Source organism: Anabrus simplex, chromosome 2, assembly GCF_040414725.1.
Source record: "Anabrus simplex isolate iqAnaSimp1 chromosome 2, ASM4041472v1, whole genome shotgun sequence".
NCBI classification, from domain to species: Eukaryota; Metazoa; Arthropoda; class Insecta; order Orthoptera; family Tettigoniidae; genus Anabrus; species Anabrus simplex.
The window spans coordinates 237,658,974-237,674,996 of record NC_090266.1 but is presented as its reverse complement, the minus strand read 5'-3'; the positions used below and the strand labels follow the sequence as shown (position 1 = coordinate 237,674,996).

The 16,023-nt window shown below is 39.5% G+C and overlaps 1 protein-coding gene across 4 annotated transcripts in view; it reads right to left on the bottom strand.

The window, feature by feature from the left end:
• The window catches only part of LOC136864021 (zinc finger protein 277), a 190,149-nt gene extending 178,426 nt beyond the window's left edge, over positions 1-11,723 (bottom strand). For all 4 annotated transcript variants that reach the window (XR_010859252.2, XM_067140522.2, XM_067140523.2 and 1 more), the window contains exon 1: positions 11,585-11,723. The gene's annotated coding sequence lies outside the window, so the exon portion shown is untranslated. The remainder of the gene's footprint in view (positions 1-11,584) is intronic.
• Positions 11,724-16,023: the final 4,300 nt, after the last annotated feature.

Genomic DNA, 16,023 nt, shown 5'->3' with positions numbered 1-16,023 from the left:
TTTTTGAATTGTGGACCTAAGGAACTTCATCTTGGATGCCTGCAACTTTGATGAGTCTTTCTTAGTGAAGGTGCAGGTTTCAATACCATAGGTTAACATTGGTATGAAGTACTGATTGAACATCACCAGCTTTGATTTTGTTGGTACTTTGGGATCCCAGAGGAGTGTTCGTACTTGCTGGTAAAAGTGAGAGCTCTACTGAACTCTATTTGCCATCTCCTTTGTGGCTAGTGTATCTTGAGATATTACACTGCCAAGGTATGTAAAGCTTTCCACACTTTCTAGTGGATGGTTTCCTAGCATGATGTTCGCTGGTCGTCCCTCTCTGTTTATTGCCGTCACTACTGTTTTGAGTTTGCTTATCTTGAGATTGAACTCCTGGAACTTAACCTTCCATTCACTGCGTCTCGACTGTACTTGTTCCTCAGTTTCTCCTTAGATCACAACATCATCAGCAAAGGCCATTGCATTTAGTTCAACAGAGGTTTTCTTGAAGTTCTTCATTATGTCATCCATGATGGTCATCATCATCATTTCTTCGCTCCAGCAAGCCGGGTGCGGTTGTGTACAAGCCTCCTCCGGTTCGTTCTATCCATCCACAGATGCTGCTCATATATGTGAGACCAGTTCACATCTCTAATATAAAGGTCCTTCATTATCTGTTTTTCCCAAACATCACGAGGTCTTCCTCTTGGTCTCTTCCCAGGAACATTGTGGTCAAAGTATGTTCGAGGAGTCCTGTGAGGGTTCATTCTTTTCATGTGACCACACTATTGCAATCTCTTCACTTCTAGAGTCTCCAGCAAGCTTCTTTCCAATCCAAGCAGTTGTCGGATATCCACATTCCTTATTTTATCCATTTTTGTTTTTTTGTAGACAAGAACGGAGAAACTTCATTTCTGTTGCCTGAAGACGACTCTTTGTTGGTCCAGTAAGTGTTGCTGCTTCCAGGCCATACGTCAGTATAGGTACTATATATATTTTATCCATGATGGTGATAAACAATAATAGGGATAGTGCACTGCCTTGCTGGACTCCACTTTCGGTCTTGAACCAGGATGAATGTCCGTCACCCAATCACACACAGCTGGTACAGTTCTCATATAGCATCTGAACTTTCCTCACCAGTCCCTCTGGCACATTCCTTTTATTCAGGCATTCCCATATCTTCTCTGTTGCAATGCTTGTCATATGCTTTCTCAATATCAAGGAAAACCATAAACATATCTTTGCCTTTTTCAGAATATTTTTCCATTAACATATGGACACTGAATATTAGCTCTGTTGTGAACGTGTTAGGCCTGAAGCCATACTGTTCCTCTTCACAATGTGGCTCTAAGATGACTGGCAATCTGCTCTCTAAAATTTTCTCAAGACTCTTAAGCCCATGAGAAAGAAGTGTTATTCCCTGGTAGTTGGAGCATTTTCAGCAATTTCCTTTCTTAAACAGGGGGATAATGACACCCTTGCTCCAATCAGTAGGTATCTTGCCATCTTTCCAAACTGCATTGAGCACTCTGTATAGCCACTGTAAACCCTGGACTCCTGCTGCTTTAATCATGTCCGTGCTGACTTCATCGATTCCTGGGGATTTCCCTTGAGGCATCTTCTGTTTCTGCTCATGTAATGGGAGGTACCTCTGTGCAGGTTTCAACTGCTGGTTCTTTTGTTCTCTGATCTGCTTCTGTCCTGTTCAATAGGTGATAAAAATGATTCCTCAGAACCTCTCTGATGTCCTTTTCTTTCCTGGCCAGGTTTCCATTAGGATCCTCAATTGCTTTAATGGTTTCAACTGAATTCCTTTTCTCTTTGATCACTCTGAACAATAGTTTCATATTGCCTCTGCTGTCTTCCTTCAGTTCTTGAGTAAATTTCTCCCAGCACTTTATCTTCTCTTTTACTACTCTTTTAACTCTCAATTTCTTGTCCCGGTAAACTTGCTCGAGGTCTCTGATCTTCCCCTCGTCCCTTACCTGTTCTGGCTGGGATTTCTCTAAATAATAATGTTATTTGCTTTACGTCCCACTAACTACTCTTTTACGGTTTTCGGAGAGCCGAGGTGCCGAAATTTTGTCCCGCAGGAGTTCTTTTACGTGCCAGTAAATCTACTGACACGAGGCTGACGTATTTGAGCACCTTCAAATACCACCGGACTGAGCCAGGATCGAACCTGCCATGTTGGGGTCAGAAGGCCAGTGCCTCAACCGTCTGAGCCACTCAACCCGGCAAGGATTTCTCTCTATCTCATTCTTTTTGTGCCATGCTCCTATCCTTTACCGAGGATCTTACTCTCTCATTCCACCAGGGTGTCTCTTTTACCCTTACTCTCGCACCTGTCTTCCCGCAAACCTCTACTGCTTATTTTATCAAGGTGTTTTTAAATCTTGTCCACTCTATCTCTCCACTTCTTCCGTAGGCAGTTGTCCTCTTATACGGTCCTGATAGTCGGTCCTTTCTCCAATCTGTTGTAGTTCCCCCACCTGGACATGACCATCTTACCGTTAGACACAACTAACCACGTACATACACGTAACGGCTCAACCCACACCCTAATTGACTACTTAGTGACAAATAATCCCCATAAGGCTGTCAAGCACGGACAAATCTCTGTCCCTGGTATCTCTACACACGATCTTATCTGTCTGTGCTACTCACTGCGGGTGCCGAAGTGCAAAGCTAAGTATGTAAACTACAGAGACATGAAAAATATAGACTTAACTCTACTACAATATGACGCATATAATTTACCTTGGGACGACATACGTCAATTGCACGACGTGAATATGAAAGTACAACGATTTAACTCCTCATTATTAGGATTCTATGACAAGCATGCTCCCGTTCTGCAGGCAAGGATTACTCGCCCTCCTGCTCCATGGTTAAACACTGAGATAAAAGCAACAATGGCCCGGCGTGACGCTTTGTTTCGCTGGTACAGAGCAACAAAAGAGCAAATGGATTTCGAACAATACTGTCGTCTACGGAACAAAACGAAACAATTAATTAGAAACAGTAAATTTAAATATATCAGAAATCAAACAAAAAAATCTGAATACAGTTAATGCGTGGAATCAGTTACGCTCAATAGGAATAGGAAAAATTAAAGAACCTCATATACCAACAATATCGTTGGACATACTTATCTCTCATTTCACTGGTAATCAAATCAAAGAAACTCGACCCCAATCCGGAATCCCATTACACGAAGATGGCAATTACTTGAATATTGAACCAACATTCTCATTGCGAACTGTCAATACAAACGAAGTAAAACGAGTCTTAAATTCCATTAAATCTCAAGCGAAAGGAGCAGATCATATTCCAATAGGCTTCATAAAAAATGTCATCGGCGCAGTATTACCGATCATTACTCATATCTTCAATTACTGTATAAACTCGGGAACTTTTCCAGACATTTGGAAGGATGCTCTAGTGATTCCAGTATTAAAGAACACCACATCAAATTATCCATCAGACTACCGCCCTATATCTATGCTCCCTCCGCTTGCGAAAGCCCTTGAATGACTTATTCACGAGCAACTAACTGAATATATCACAAATCAATCACTACTAGACCCGTTGCAATCTGGCTTCAGGAAGGGCCACAGTACGACGACAGCACTCCTTCGGGTAACAGATGATATCAGGCTTCCTATGGATAAGCGACAGGTGACGGTACTCACGCTCCTTGACTTTAGCAGTGCATTTGATACAGCCAACATACAACTACTCCTTTCAAAATTGCGCTTCCTTGGCGTTGACCGGAATGCGCTCAATTTCTTTATACCCTACCTCACAAATCGTCGTCAGTGTGTCTCAGTAAACGATGTTATGTCCAAATGGGCTATCAGATTATCGGGCGTGCCTCAAGGAACTGTGCTTGGACCTTTATTATTCAGCCTGCATATCAATGATATTTCATCCCCACTTGTCCACTGTAAATACCATCTGTATGCTGATGACCTACAGGTATATTACCAAACCAGTGTAGATAGTATATGCGAAGCGATCCAGCATATGAATACAGACCTACAACAACTCACAACGTATGCCAGGAACAACGCCTTACTCATCAACCCACGAAAGACCCAAAGCATAATAATTGGAAACAAAAAATTACTATGTGCTCTAAATAGTAATCACAATCCTCCTCCAATTACCATTGATGATACGGAAGTGCCATACTCCAAGATTGTTACAAACCTCGGGGTCACCATAAATGAGACTCTGACCTGGAATGAGCGTATAACCAATGTGTGCAGAAGAGTACACGCATCTATTTATCCTTTGAAGCGTCATAAAAATGTTCTACCACTGGACCTTAAATTAAAACTCATACAAACACTTCTATTTCCAATCCTTGACTACTGTGACAGTTTATTGACTGATCTAACCTGTGAACAAGCAACAAAGCTACGTGTACAGAACTCTTGCATTCGATATGCCTTCCAGCTCCGACATGATGCTCATATAACACCATACTACAAAAAGTTGGGATGGCTACGTTTAAATGACCGTAGAAAAATGCACCAAATGACCCTTGTCTATCAGTTGCTTTCTTCAAACAGCCCCACCTACCTGTCGTCCAATTTTAGGCATCTTTCTTCGTTGCACGAAATTAACACTCGTTCCGGATCACTACTTGAAATAGCACCGCATCGAACGAATACCTACAGCCATTCATTTCTGGTCTCCGCTACGAGGTTATGGAATACGATCCCGGATGATATTAAAAAGTCTTGCTCGTCTAGTACATTTAAAACAGCCTACCGTAAATTCCTCCAGAGTACATACAGTTGACTCGAATGAATGTAAGAGTGAATGACGTGTGAATGAAACCAAAAATGACGTACTAGATTTAAGTTCTTAGGCTATCCCATTTACGTTCTTACTACTCAAATTTAAGGCTATAGACTGTTCATAGAAATAGACTACATAGTAACATTGATTTTAGTACACTCAGATCGTAACATACCAGTTAATTTATTTTAGCCTTGTATTTGAATAAGTTTTTCTTTAAGCTAGTTGTAGATATATTCTTTAGGTTATAAGTTGATATTTTTTTTGGTTATTATCCACTCTCTATTTATCCTATAATTTTTCATCAGTAGTAACCTTAATTAACTGTATTATTGTAATTCCTTATCTGACATACATATCTCAATAACAGTAATTGATTACAATGATACTTTAGATTAATACTGTAAAAATAAAAAAAAATTGTATGTGGTTAAGTGTAAGAGAGGGCCAAGAGCCCTAACTTCGTAAACAAACAAACAAACAAACAAACAAATAAATAAATAAATAAATAAATAAATAAATAAATAAATAAATAAATAAATAAATAAATAAATAAATAAATAAATAAATAAATAAATAAATAAATTTCCTGGTTGTTATGTTTGGTACATTAATGTCTTTCAGATCTGCTACTAATAACCGGTGGTCGCCATTGAGGTTCTCACTTGGAATCACCTTGACATCAGTCACAAGTTTTTTTTTTTTTTTACAAGTTGCTTTATGTCGCACCGACACAGACAGGTCTTATGGCGACGATGGGACAGGAAGGGGCTAGGAGTGGGAAGGAAGCAGCCGTGGCCTTATTTAAGGTACAGCCCCAGCATTTGCCTGGTGTGAAAATGGGAAACCACGGAAAACCATCTTCAGGGCTGCCGACAGTGGGGTTCGAGCCCACTATCTCCCGAATACTGGATACGGGCCGCACTTAAGCGACTGCAGCTATCGAGCTCGGTAGTCACAAGTCTACTTCTTTCTTTTATCTGTAATGAAATAGTCAATGACCATCTTGCTCTTTCCATCCCAGCTGTAACGGGTAATTTTGTGACCGACTCTTTTATTGAACCAACTGTTTTTTACTACTAAACTGTTTCTTATGCAGAAGTCTAGGAGATGTTCGCCTTCTGAATTCCTTCTCCCATAGCCATGTGATCCCATCACCTTCTCATAGCCATTCCTGTCTGTCCCAGGCTGTGCGTTGAGATCCCCGATGATGATTGCCCTCTCTTCACTGATGATCTCTTCTAGGTCTTCGAGAAACTTGCTCTTTTCATCTTGACTGCAACCTGTCTGAGGGGCATACACTTGCACCAATGTCAGCTTCTCTTTCCCAAAGTGAACTGTTGCCTTTAATATCCTCTCATTGATGTACTGGATCTCTGTAATACCATCTAACACTTAGGACAATATCAATCCTACTCAATTTCTCATCTCTCTGTTGTTACCATTCCAGTAGAGGGTATAGTTTTTCCTCAACTCTTTCTTCCCTTTACCTTTCCACTTAGTTTCACTCAGTCCTAGGATTGATATTTTCCTTCTCTCCATGATATCCACTAACTCTTCACATTTCCCAGTCAAACTCAGTACATTGATTGTTCTTATTCGAGTGTGTTGTCTTCTCTGGGGTCGTTGCACAATCGCAAGGCTTGGCCTATTTCCGGCCGTAAGCCATCATACCTGGCTTGGGTCTGCGGGTGCTGTTGTCTACTCCGAGTTCTTTGTTTGCATCCGAGGCTCGTATAAGGGTTGAAAGCAATTGCAGTTACTCTCCAACTGACTTGCTAGGCCTAACATTGGAGAAGATTTTCTGTCAGGGTTATCTCCCTTAGCCTTTAACAGTCCCCTACCACATCTGCAAGGCAGCAGCTTCTAGTTGAATTTATGTGTCATTTCCTACACAATGGCTTCAACAAGCCCCCTAACGGTGAACTCCTCTGCCCATAGCCATTGGTTCTCTCTTAGCTTGTCAGGTTTGGTAACAGCCGCCCAACTCTCAGCCAGACAGTCACAGGTAGTACCATCTAGTCGCATACGGTAGCAGGATATACCAGACCTCAGCAGTATTTAATACAAAACCTGAAAGAGAGTCCAAATAAGGTTCATGAAATGGATCAGCTACAAAGGTTTGGGTATTTGTCTCTCTTCGTCCGATTATGCGTCTTTTTGTAAGACTATGACTATGAGGACATTGCACTCGCAGCACAGGTATGCCAATGCCGTCCTTCTGAAGTGTCTGACGAATAGAGTGGATTGCTCAACATTATTGAAGTTGATATCATTACATGTTCCTCGTCGCAATACTAGGCAATGGTATACTTTCCATCTGCCTAAAGTGAGAACTGTGGCTCAGGCAAACTCATGGCTGCTGAGGGCACTAAAGTCACTTACTGAGGTGGGCGAATCAGTGGACCTTTTTCACTCACCCCCATCTAAAATTAGACGTGCCCTAATGACCTCATGAATGCAAGGTATAGTTGGGGACAAAACATGACGACCTCAGTTCTTGGAAGCAAGCTGGAAGCCAGCTGTAAATCCCAAACTGCACCCTGCTGAGTTAATGAGCTCCATGTAATCCTTGCTTGGCATGAAGAGGTTGCCAAACCACTCTCTTCAGTCTTGACTCTTTCTTCATGCCGAGTGCAGTGCAGTGACCTAGTGAGCATTATTAATAGTAAGATATGAAGTAACTGATATTTGTAATATTTATAAGTTTAGCGCAAGAGCAGTAATATGTCGGTATTCTTCCGGCCATGGGTAAATCCAGAATCACAGTGTAACAAAGCGGAATTAAATCATAACAATAATTTGTAGGAATGAAGAAAAAGCAAGGCTTAAGATAAATAAATACAGTTTTAGTTCTTAAATTAAAGTGATCCACTTTATGGTATAGCCTACCGTATGAGTAAAGAACTGGAATGACAAATAAGGATGTTAGTTTAATGTTACTGGTTTTTACATCCCACTAGCCACTTTTATGGCTTTTGGAGATGCCGAGGTGACAGAATTTCGTCCCACAGGATTTTTTACGTGCCAGTAAATCTACCAACACGAGGCTGACGTATTTGAGCACCATAAAATACCACGGGACTGAGCCAGGATCGAACCTGCCAAGTTGGGAAGGCCAGTGCCTCAAATGTCTGAACCACTCAGTCTGGCACCACAAATAAAGCTATTTGGAGATGATGTTATACTGTATTGGGTAGCAAATAAGTTACAAGATTGTGAGCAACTACAAAAAGACCTAGACAATGTTGAGATGGTCAGCAGACAATGGTATGATGGTAAATGGGATGAAGAGTCAAGCTGTAAGTTTCACCAAGAGGAAAAGTCCTCTCAGTTTCAATTACTGTGTCGATGCGGTGATAGTACCTCATGGGGATCACTGTATGTACTTAGGTATAAGGAATGATCTCCATTGTGGTAATCACATTAACAAGATTGTAATGAAAGGTTACAACACATCTCTTCACATGGTTATGAGGGTATTTAAGGGTTGTGGTAGGGACGTAAAGCAGAGGGCGTATAAGTCTCTGGTAAGACACCAATTAGAGTATGGTTCCATTGTATGGGACCCACAGCAGGATTACTTGTTATGAGAACTGGAAGAAATCCAAAGGAAAGCATCACATTTGCACGATTTGCTCTGGGCGATTTCTGACAAAGGAGTAGTGTTACAAAAATGTTGCAAACTTTGGGCTGGGAAGACTAGGGAGTAAGGAGATGAGATGCTCGATGAAATGGTATGTTCCAAGTTGTCAGTGGAGAGACGGTATGGAATAAGCTTGGTATAAGTAGAAGATTAATCTTGAGCGGAGCTCTTAAAAGTACCGTATGCAAGATCATAACATGAAGATAAAAGCAAGAGGACAAATTGGGACAAATCATTTACAGGATGGGGAGTATGGGATTGGATTAATTTGTCAAGGGAAATAGCCTAGGTAAACAACTGATAGGGAATCTGCCACTTTTTTGGGGGGGATGATATGCATAAGTGGGGTTAGAAGTTACTGTTCAACCTTCACAAAGGAACTTTTGTCAGTTATATATTTGAAGCTTTGAGAATCTATCAGAACCAAACTCTGCAAGTAATCTATGCAAGATTTCTGCAGATTTAATGCCTTCATGTCTTAAAACATGTGATATACAACAGAAACATGAACCTCCTCTTCACTCATCATGATAACAATAAAAGAAGCGACTGTATCAGCAAGCGTGCAGGGTACAGTGTGCCTAACACTTAAACAATTTGTACAAATGTCGCTGCATTAACGAATGTCAAAGAATACCATGGCAGTTCAAAAAGTCCTTATTTCATCCATCATCATGTTTAAGATTCCACAGACCGTAGTTTATTGATTTTTTTTAAATACGGCTCAGGTTACACAGCCTGCTATTATACCACATCTTATTAAACAAACTGATTATTTTTTTACAATTTGTTTTACGTCACACCAACACAGATAGGTCTTATGGTGATGATGGAATGGGAAAGGCCTAGGAGTGGGAAGGAAGCAGCCGTGGCCTTATGGCCTTAATTAAGGTACAGCCCCAGCTTATGCCTGGTGTGAAAATGAGAAACCATGGAAAACCATCTTCAGGACTCCCGACAGTGGGATTCGAACCCACTACCTCCCAGATGCAAGCTCACAGCTGCCCGCCCTTAACCGCACGGCCAACTTGCCCAGTAACTACATTGTTACAACTACACTTAATCCTTCCTCAAACCAGCCCTGCACCTCCCCTTCCCCCTCCGCTCCTTCCATCCTAGCAAACACAGCCGAACCGACAATAGACTCGATCACGCGAACGAGACCGTTACTTTGAGAAAGCCAGGCCATTAGAGAGGACAACCACCTACTGCACACCATTAGAACTTCATTGACGGTTTCCACTAGATTACTACAATTTACTATGCATCTGTCTTCTACCTAACACAGCTTCTCAATTTTTATACGCGGCCCTTCCGACCCCTCTATAATAAGGCAAAACACCAGCCAACATTATGAAATAATAATGAAGAAAGGGACCGCTAGATTGAGAAGATATTGAGAATGCTGCTATTTCTAAAGCCTTAAATTTCATGGTGTTTTTTTCTCCTTGTCACAGGCTTTTCGCCTGCAGGTTATATCAGGCTTGGTTTCTCTCAAATATGTTTGCTCCCGCTCTCCTCCTGACCAATTTGATGTGATGGGTTTCCACTAGGATGATTTTGACAGCAATTTCAAACTGTTTTGTCATTTTTACTAAACCAATAATTTGTAAACTATGAGGTCCACAACCTCACCATGTGCTACTATTATTCATTTCCATCTGCATCATTTGTTTTCTCATTCCCTTGTTTCTTAGGTTAACGCAGTTTTTAGTATCAATTATTATTTCAAATTAACACCTGTTTCACTGAATTTTGTCGCAATAAGTAGTTTTTTGCTCTGCATATTGATGTAAATATTGTATATTTGTGCTAATTTTGTTTCCGTCTAGGCTCCCTTTTGTTTGTTTTTCATTTGCTCTTTCATTTTTTTTTTAGCATTTTTTCAACTTATATTATGTAAATTATTCCAACCCCCCTAATTTTTTTTTCACTGAAGATGGCTCAAGCGAGCCGAAACATCTCTGAATTTGTTTGCTCCGTCTAATGATGGAACATATGATGTATTGAATAGGAGGATACTCTCATTTTTCGCCATTGTAAAGGAGGGTATTCAGACGTACAACTAGGTCAAACCCACAATAGGCTCATATCCCAATTAATTTGGAAAAAGCCTAGGAAGAAGGAGAAGATAAGTCTATAAACAGAGTACATCATCGGTCATGTAGGGCCTACCTACTACAGTTCTATCATTGTCTTTTTAAAAATACCACATCGGAGCATGGGGGAAATGTCTGAAAATGCAAATAAATTTAGGTGGTGCACATCAGAAGCATCACATAATGCACATACAGTAACTGCGGAGGGGTTTTAAAGAAGTGCATTTAAAATGGCATCAAATGTACAAGTAAAGGTACAATTCTTTGTACATTACTACATCCTACTATGAAACTCTGTAGTGATGGTTGTCACGAGTAAAACAACTTATACCATACACGCTGTCTATATCAACCACTAACTCAAACTGAAAATGCACACTGCAGATTCGGCAGATTTATTCCAGAATTTCCTGCAAAATTCTCCCCAATTCATCCTGGGATACCGGTATATCATGACCTGGATAAAATTCTCCCTTAATTTCCTGCTGGAAAGATATCATACATCAATGCATGTGTGGATGAATAACTCATTAACAATCAGCAAATTTTATGATAAATAATAGCCTAATAATAATAATAATGACCCCTGATTCCATTTCTATCGCAGAGATTCATGAGTAGTTAGCAATATAAGAGGTTAAATGTAAACACGGAGTGCTAAAGTTTAACCAATAGAGCAAAGTTAAAAAGTATAGATAGCTAATACAATATATAAAAGCCAGGGGAATTATCAGCAAAGCTCACTTTAACTTCTTCAACCACATCAGAGTAAAAAACTGATTAGAGTCAGTACCAGTAAATTTGCCGTGAAACGAGTAACAGAAGGCTGATATTATTCTCCACGGATGCTAATTAAGACAGTGCTCTTCATTCTAACCACCATATTCTACATCACATACTCTAACTCATTTAACCAAAAATTAGTAATAACAGCATTGGAATGATAGATACACATATAGTGTACTAACATTAAGAGTTACAATGATAATCACACAAAAAGATTATTACACAATAAAATGTCCTATGACAGATAAAATACCTTTTTATTTCAACATAGACCAAAAATGATACCAGATCCCGTTAATTAACTTGAACTGCATATTCCAAATAAACTTAGTAAACCAAAGGAGGTTTAGCAGAAAGGTCGTGTTGTTGTTGTTATGGTCAGTAGTCTTCTTCTTCTTCTTCCTCTACCTCTTCGGGAGATATTTTGGGCTCGTTTATTTCACCCACCGCCGTCTCGATCCTCTTAAACTGCTTACTCTGTGCCACTAGTTTGCGAGAATACCAATATTTCTTCGAGTCGCCGTAAGAGTGCATTAGTAGATGCACTATCTTAGCAGGCAGTGTGGGTGTAGCATTATGTTATTGACGCATGTATGTGTATGTGAAAAACTGAATTACGGTATTTCGTACAGTGAGTAAACTTGCCTGCTCCGTTCCGTTTGTACAAGTGATGTTATATGCAGAACTGTGAAATGAATTAATGATGTTATGCTTATAGATGTTTTATAAGTTCCTTTAAAGTGCACTTTTCTTCCGCTTGTGCAAGTTATATATATATTTTCTTTCGTTGAAATGAAACTTCGGATTTTTCCACCGATATATTTAACTGTTGTGTACCATTTTGCAAACCTCGACAAGCTGATTCGCAGCTAGAAGTGATACGATTCCATGAAATACCGTCTTCCGCAAATGTGAATTAAGAGAAAAGTGGCTGTTCGCTACATCTAGGCGAGGTACTAATAAGGGAAGTAGTTGGATATCCTCAGATTACTCTCGCATCTGTGGTCTTTACACCTTATTTCAGAAGGTGATTTTAGCAGTGGAGGATGGTGGATTCCTTTTGATAAGAATTGTGACAGACAATCACGAAACACACATCGTCATGTAAGACATTTTGGACAACCTCATATAGCCAAACAATAATATCCCAATCAATCTAGAAACGGAAAGTCAAATCCTAATTTGCGAGTACTTGGTTCGTGTTGTTGAAGAGATGACGGAGTGTAACATTTGTGTCAGCAACATCTCACTGCCTAGAGCTTCGACACTAATACATGGAGCCGATTATGCATCAGGACAGAGGAGGACTTCGATAAGCTCAAAACCTTGATTTGTTGCTCTGATGAAGGATTTGCAGGAGTTTGTTGAAGTTGCTGTGACCTAATGTCGGAAGTGCTTTAAACTTACGAGCGTAATAAGAGGACTTGCTACTTCTTCCCTTTCAGAATGCGTTCTGTTACAGTGTGAGGTCAAAGAATATCAATCAATCAATCAATCAATCAATCAATCAATCAATCAATCAATCAATCAATCAATCAATCAATCAATCAATCAATCAATCAATCAATCAATCAATCAATCAATCAATCAATCAATCAATCAATCAATCAATCAATCAATCAATCAATCAATCCATCCATCCCTACTGATCTGCATTTAGGGCAGTCGACCAGGTGGCAGATTCCCTATCTGTTGCTTTCCTAGCCTTTTCTTTAATGACTGCAAAGAAATTGGAAATTTACTGAACATCTCCCTTGGTAAGTTATTCCAATCCCTAACTCACGTTCCTATAAACGAATATTTGCCCCAATTTGTCCCCTTGAATTCCAGCTTTATCTTCATATTGTGATCTTTCCTACTTTTAAAGACACCATTCAAACTTATTCTCCTACTGATGTCCTCCCACGCAATCTCTCCACTGACTGCTTGGAACATACCACTTAGTCGAGCAGCTGGTCTCCTTTCTTCCAAGTCTTTCCAGTCCAAACTTTGCAACATTTTTGTATCGCTACTCTTTTGTCGGAAATCGCCCAGGACAAATCGAGCTGCTTTTCTTTGGATTGTTTCTAGTTCTTGAATCAAGTAATCCTGCTGAGGGTCCCATACACTGGAACCATACACTAGTTGTGGTCTTACCAGAGATTTATATGCCCTCTCCTTTACATCCTTACTACAGCCCCTAAACACCCTCATAACCAAGTGCAGAGGTCTGCACACTTTATTTACAATCATGTTTATGTTATTGCCCCAATGAAGATCTTTCCTCATATTAATACCTAGGTATTTACAACGATCCCCAAAGGGAACTTTCACCCCCATCAACTCAGTAATTAAAACTGAGAGGACGTTTCCTACTTGTGAAAATCACAACCTGACTTTTAACCCCGTTTATCATCATACGATTGCCTACTGTCCATCTCACAACATTATCGAGGTCATTTTGCAGTTGCTCACAATCTTGTAACTTATTTATTATTCTGTACAGAATAACATCATCTGCAAGAAGCCTTATCTCTGATTCCACTTCTTTACACATATCATTGATATATATAAGAAAACATAAAAGTCTAATAGTTCTGCCTTGAGGAATTTCCCTCTTCATTATTACAGGGACAAATAAAGCATCGCCTACTCTAATTCTCTGAGTTCTGTTTTCTAGAAACAGAGGCATCCATTCAGTCAATCTTTTATCAAGTCCAATTGCACTCATTTTTGCCAGTAGTCTCCCATGATCTACCCTATCAAATGTCTTAGACAGGTCAATCGCAACACAATCCAATTTACCTCCTGAATCCAGGATATCTGCTATAACTTACTGGAATCCTACAAGTTGAGCTTCAGTGGAATAACCTTTCCTAAACCCAAACTGCCTTCTATCAAACCAGTTATTAATTTCGCAAACATGTATTATTCAATCAGAGAGAATGCTTTCCTAAAGCTTACATGCAATGCATGTCAAACTGACTGGCCTGTAATTTTCAGCTTTATGTCTATCACCATTTCCTTTATGCACAGGGGCTACTATAGCAATTCTCCATTCATTTGATATAGTTCCTTCATGCAAACAATAATCAAAGATGTGCTTCTGATATGGTACTACACTATATATCCTCCTAGATAATAAATCAAACACTCCTTTGCAAGATTGCGCTTATCACTGTTAATTAGACCTAAATTGATCTCCCAGTCATCTAAGAGGACAATCATGTTCTCAGTGAAGTCTATTGCTTGTCTTACTTTATTTTGTGCATTTTTTACTACAGCCTTATTTGTCTCTTCTGTCTTCCTAGCCAGTGTTCTAATTTGATTGACGAATGATGTCAATGTCCGTTCAAATTTGGGCTCAGAATTACTACCCGATGCCAATGCAAGTTTGGTTGGGATATAAATAGACTGCAACATGTGTAAATTCTGAAAATCTAGTATTGAAGGGTGGTCGTCACAACTTAATGAGTGTAATATTCGTTTATAGGAAGGGGAGTTAGGGATTGGAATAACTTACCAAGGGAAATGTTCAATAATTTTCCAATTTCTTTGCGATCATTTAAGAAAAGGCTAGTAAAACAACAGATAGGGAATCTGCCACCTGGACGACTGCCCTAAATGCAGATCAGCAGTGATTGATTGATTGATTGATTGATTGATTGATTGATTGTAGTATAACAAAGTGCCGTTCTAAGTGGATCTTGATTGAATTTGGCTGTGACCACATATCGGAATACATTATTCCATAAATACTCGGACACTTGTATGGTGCTCTCAATTGTTACTCTTAGTTCACCCCGTAAGGGCACTTAAGAGCTTTAACTAATTTTCGCAGGTGAGCCTCCAAAGGAAGTGGAAGCATGGCATGCCTCAAACAGTGTCTATAGCCCTTAGGTGATTTAATTTTAAATAAGAGACTATCTAAAAGGAATTCATTATCAGATCTCATCACTTTCTTATTTCTTAGCTGACATTCTTTAGCATGCTGTCATTAATCATCTTTTGCTTTCTGCTTAATTTCGGCTCACTTGAATAATTTCGCTGTAATTTGGAATCTCTTAGTTGTTTTTCCAGCAACAAAATAGCCATTAGCTATTTTCAGTTTAATACGGATAGTCATTATATTACGACCTTATCTCTTTAGTTTATTTCTAAGTGAACTTATTGTTTTTCTAGCTGTGTATAAATCTATTTCATTCCTTTTAGCACACTCAGAAAAAGCATTGAAATTTAATTCGCGGTGAGGCCTGTGTGATTTATTTCTTGAACCTTCCTCCGTCTTCTGAGGCTGTCTTTTACGGGGTGATTTTCGTTTGTTTAATTGTTTCGTAGGATTTTGTGGAAAATTGGGGAATATGTGAGGGACAGCGCCAGTTTTCAGTTTCCATCTATCTCCAGGAATTTCTACCTGTTCGCCTTGTATTACAAGTGAATCTAATTTAACAATAAATTCATCAGAAAAATGTGAATCGCACACATAACACTTATCAGAAAGCTTTCTTTCCTTTTTGGGAATCGCCTTTTCCAATTTTGAAAATTCTGCTTCATTTTTACGTGGTTTGAAGAAGTGTTTACCTTTCATAGTTTTGTTGCCAGACTTACAGCCTGGAACGAAGCAAGTAGGCATTTTTTCCTCTTCGGCATTTTTGTAAGTTTTATAAACTCAGCACTACATTTACACTTAATGAAAGAACACCATCACCAAAT